The following is a 5440-nucleotide window of genomic DNA, read 5'->3' as shown; positions in this document are numbered from 1 at the left end:
GTCCATGAACGTCTCTCCCGTGGATTCAGGAAGCGCCTGCGTCACAATGTGGGATGCCACCCGGGATAACCAGAGACTGGACTAGTTTCCTGTTTAGTAGCTTCCAGTACAACCACAAGCTAAATGGGCTCTGGCTGGATGGAGTAATAAATGTGAACCCAGATCCGAGGGATTGTCCTAAGGTAGTTGTGTAGGTGGGACCGCGGGTCCCTCAGGTGGTCTGGGCAAACAGTTCTGAAAATTCTTCAAGTCGATGTCGTTGCTACTCCCCCGGGAGGACAGCAAGGGATTAACACGTCGATTTCTTGTGGGGAATATGTACAACCTCTCGAGAGTGTCAAACTAAGTACTTAGCCGTGTCCCCGGTTACGGACAATTATGAGCAACTAGATATTGGGGCTGTAAGGAAAGTCTCACTTATTCCAATTTCTTAAATAAAATGAGTGGTTTGAACAGGGTAGGAGCACTTGATGAATCCACTCAATGTGCTCTAGGTTAATAGGAGCATGGGTGTTTCTACCCCGTGTCCAATAGTTAACATTATTATAACATTCCTTTGTAGTAGGGATATTTATGTTCTGCTTCCACGCAAACAGCCTGAACTCCACCTTGCCAAATACTGCATATACTTGGTAGAATTCTGTTATAACTTTCAGGTGAATTTGCCAATACATTCAATGTATTGACCACGAAGTGGCTGCAATTAATAATGCAGGTGAATCTGACGAAGAGTGAGGTTCGTCGATGTTATTTGGGTCATGTGCTTACATTCCAACATGTTCTCTCCTCTGGGAGTAGATGAGGCCCATTTGCTCCACCTTTCCGCTGCAGTTTTCTGATACAATGTTATCATGGTTTTGAAACCATATTTGTTTATGCTGGCCTAAGTGGTCATGCAACTTTGTAAGTACAATTTAAGTTCTGGATGATACGATGTAATAAAGTACTTTTGACCTTTGTATTTTGGTATTACATCTTGAACTGTGTGTGCTAGTGAGTCGATCCAGGGACTAGCACTGTAAGCACAGAGATCGAACCCTAGTAAGGGGGCAGTCGCTTCAGATGGTATCAGAGCAATGTGTTGCCTGTAGCAATGTGACCCTAGTTTGGATTAGTATAAGACAGACCAAAAGACCAAACCTTAGGATTATTTCTTATCCCTATCTGGTCTCTCTCTATATATATACATATAATTTATCCCTTATCTCTATTCATCTAAATCCTTGCATTTATATCTTACATATGCATGACATACCTATTGTTTTTATTCCACATATACACCAAATACTATGATTTATACCACATATGCATGTTTATTATATTATACCACAGATGCATATTTTATTTATTTTATTACACCATACACCACCATAATCATGTTGCCAGGTTACCCACATAATATTATACATCCAATTTTATTTTGCAATTCCACCATTCATATTAAATCTTTATCATTTTAATTCCCACTCTACTACCTTTACTTTATTTTCTTCACACTTCAACCATTTGATCATGTCACTAATACTCCCTTATCTATTTTCCTTAAATTCTATAGATGGGAAGCCCAACACCGTTCAGCAATGTACCGCCGTTCACCCGTGTTTACTACCCCTCCACGGACGACGACCAATTGTTCAGTGCTCCTTTGGCAGCACTGTGTGCGTTCCTCGACCTGCCACCACCCAGGTTCAGAGGCCGAGTTGAGACCGCCGCACCCGAGGGATGGCAGCCACGGTGGGAGATCGAGGCGAAGATCCGCGGGCGTGAGATCGCGCCAGCTACGCCGGATATCACCTTCATCAGCCGCTACCCCACCTTCGAGCAAGGCCTTCAGTTCTCCATGCAGTGCGCCTTCGCGCAGGTGTGCCGGGACTATCGGCACGAGTTTCCCGAGACCTCCACCTTCCGTCTCTTCGGAAGGCGGAACCACACGTGCCAGGCCGTGCCAGCAGCCGACGACCAGGAGGTGTCCGAGGTGGCTGCCCAGTTTGAGATCATGGAGAAGAACACCGAGGATCTCGAGACCCGCCTTGGTGAGGAGATGACCAGGGCCGACCTAGCTGAGGAGCAGGTTGGTAATCTGATGGGAGAGAAGACCCAGTGGCAGGAGGACAAGGCATTGTTGCAGAACACTGCCCTCAATATGGAAGGAGTCATTAATCAGCTGCTGTATGAGAGGGACCAGGCCCGCTACTACAGCGAGCAGTACAAGGCTTTCATTGAAGCCGCCGCCGCGGCCGTATCCGAGACAGCACCCGCACTGGCGCCAGACCAGGCCCCACCCCCGCCACAAGATCGGGAGATGGAGCCTCAGGAGGGAGTGCCGACTGAGGAGGAGGAGCCCCAGGAGGTTCACGAGATGGACACCCCTGCTACCAACACCCGATCCAAGAGGAAGGCGAACGAGACCGCCCCATCAGCCCCACTTCCTTAGACTAGTTGATGCCTGCCAGTTTTTATCAGTTAGCTATCGTTATCAGTTTTGCGAGTTAGTCATTGACCATGCAATCTATGTGTATGGCAATGTAGATCGATTGCATTTTCCGTACTCTTTATGGGCAACGTCCCATTGTGAACAAGTGTGTTTTGCTGAATTTTCCAAAACCTTTTCATGATTGATTGAGTGTATGATTGATATATGCTTGAGTTAATACCTTGTTTTGGGGGTTTAGATATCATTAGCTCTACTCCGTCTATTTCTCATCTATGCTGTCCCAAACAAATGCCTCCAAGACGTGCCCCAACAACAACAGCCACCACCACCACATCCATGGAGTGAATGACCACCATGAGCACTATTGTGGGAATGGACACCGACACCAGCACGAAGGCAATGACCATGGCAAAGGAACACCATTGGTCAGGGCTATGGAAGCAACAATGAGAATAAGATAGCTACAAACACCCTAAGGAACCCCATGAAAGTAAATTCACCAGGAGGAGAATTGATAGCCGCCTATGACTGCCGTGGGCTAAGTTTGGAAATAGGGAAACACACCTTTCCCATGGATCTAATAATAATAGGATCCAAGGGTTTGGATGTCAACCTAGGAATGGATTGACTGGCCAAGTATGAGGGACTCATAGACTGTGTTAGAAGGACCATCACCCTCACCACCCCAGAGAATAAGAGAATCTGATTCAAGTCTGTTTTGAACTTAAGAGACCTAAGGTCAATTCTCTTAAGGGGGTTAGCCTGGACGAGGTTCCAGTAGTGAATGAGTATCCGGACATTTTCCCGGAGGAGTTGCCAGGTATGCCACCAGACCGTGATGTAGAGTTTCTCATTGAGTTGACGCTAGGAAGTGAACCCATAGCCAAGAGACCATATAAGATGGCTGTGGATGAGTTGAAAGAATTAAAGAAGCGGCTAGCTAAACAGTTAGCGAAAGGGTTCATCCGCCCTAGTTCATCACCATGAGGAGCACCTGTCCTGTTTGTAGAAAAGAAGGACAAGAGCCAACGGATGTGCATTGACTATCGTTCACTAAACGAGGTGACGATAAAGAATAAGTATCCCTTACCCATAATCAATGATCTTTTCGATCAACTGAAGGGAGCCTATGTGTTCTCAAAGATCGATCTGCGATCAGGATACTTTCAGTTGAAAATTCGAGAGATGGATATACCCAAGACGGCATTCACCACCCGATATGGACTGTATGAGTATACCGTGATGCCATTCGGCCTGACCAATGCACCAGCATACTTTATGAACATGATGAACAACGTGTTCATGGAGTACTTGGATAAGTTCGTCGTTGTGTTCATCGACGATATTTTGGTGTACTCTAAGAGCAAGGAAGAGCATGATCAGCATCTGCTCATGATTTTGGAGAAGCTGAGAGCGCACAAGTTGTACGCCAAATTCAGCAAATGTGAATTTTGGTTATCAGAAGTCAGCTTTCTAGGACACATAGTGTCAGGAGCTGGAGTAGCTGTAGACCCAGCTAAGGTGACCGCTGTTACAGAATGGGAGTCACCCAAGATCATTGGAGATATCCGCAGTTTCCTAGGACTGGCGGGATATTATCGGAGATTCATTGAGAACTTCTCCAAAATTGCTAAACCCATGACTGAACTATTAAAGAAAGAAAAGAAGTTCGCTTGGAACGAGAAATGTGAAGAGAGTTTCCAGGAGTTGAAGACGAGATTGGTGTCCGCACCTATTCTAGTGCTACCCAACCTGCAAGAGGACTTTCAAGTTTATTGCGACGCTTCACGTCAAGGTTTGGGAGGAGTATTGATGCAGAATGGGAAAGTTGTAGCTTACGCTTCACGGCAACTGAAGATCCACAAAGGCAACTACCCCTCGCACGATTTGGAATTAGCGTCAGTAGTGCACGCCTTGAAGTCTTGGAGACACTACCTGATGGGAAAGCACTGTGAGTTGTTCACTGACCACAAGAGCCTGAAGTATATATTCACTCAGAAGGAACTGAATCTGACACAGCAGAGATGGTTAGAACTGATAAAGGATTATGACCTGAGTCTGCAATACCATCCCGGCAAGGCTAATGTCGTAGCCGATGCATTGAGCCGCAAGGGCTATATAAATGGACTGACAGCAGGAGAGCTACCGCCAGAGTTGTGCAAACAGTTCAAAGACCTGAGACTTGAGATTGTGCCTGAAGGACATCTGGCCACATTGGAAGTACATCCCACTCTACTGGATAGGATCAGAAAAGCACAGAAGGGCGACTCAGAAATAAATGAGATAAAAGAGAATATGGTTACTGAGAAAGCCAAAGATTTTCGTGAGGACGACCAGGGAACCATATGGTTCGGAAAACGCATTTGCGTACCACAGGATCCAGAAATTAGAAAGTTGATTTTACAAGAAGCTCACGACTCACCGTACTCAATCCACTCTGGGAACACGAAGATGTACATGGACCTCAAGGAAACATTTTGTTGGTCCGGATTAAAGCGAGACATCGCAGAGTTCATTGCCTTGTGCGATGTGTGCAGTAGAGTTAAGGCAGAGCACCAGAAGCCAGCAGGATTGCTAAGACCATTGCCAATACCGGACTGGAAATGGGATAAAGTTGGCATGGACTTTATCACCGGTTTACCAAGGACCAGATCAGGTTTTGATTCCATTTGGGTAGTGGTTGACCGTTTGACCAAGGTTGCCCACTTCATACCGGTAAAGACCACATACACCAGCACGCAGTTAGCGAAACGCTACATTTCCAGAATAGTGTGTTTACACAGAGTACCCAAGGAAATAGTTTCAGACAGAGGTACCCAATTTACCTCAAGATTTTGGGGACAGCTACATGAGTCTCTAGAAATGAGACTAGAATTCAGTACAGCATTTCATCCCGCAGACGGACGGACAGACCGAACGAGTAAATCAGATCCTTGAGGATATGTTGAGAGCTTGCGCTCTAGACTATGGATCCAGTTGGGATGACAATCTGCCATATGCAGAATT

Source organism: Brachypodium distachyon, chromosome 4 (genome assembly GCF_000005505.3).
Source record: "Brachypodium distachyon strain Bd21 chromosome 4, Brachypodium_distachyon_v3.0, whole genome shotgun sequence".
NCBI lineage: Eukaryota > Viridiplantae > Streptophyta > Magnoliopsida > Poales > Poaceae > Brachypodium > Brachypodium distachyon.
Note: the sequence above shows the minus strand (reverse complement) of the source record.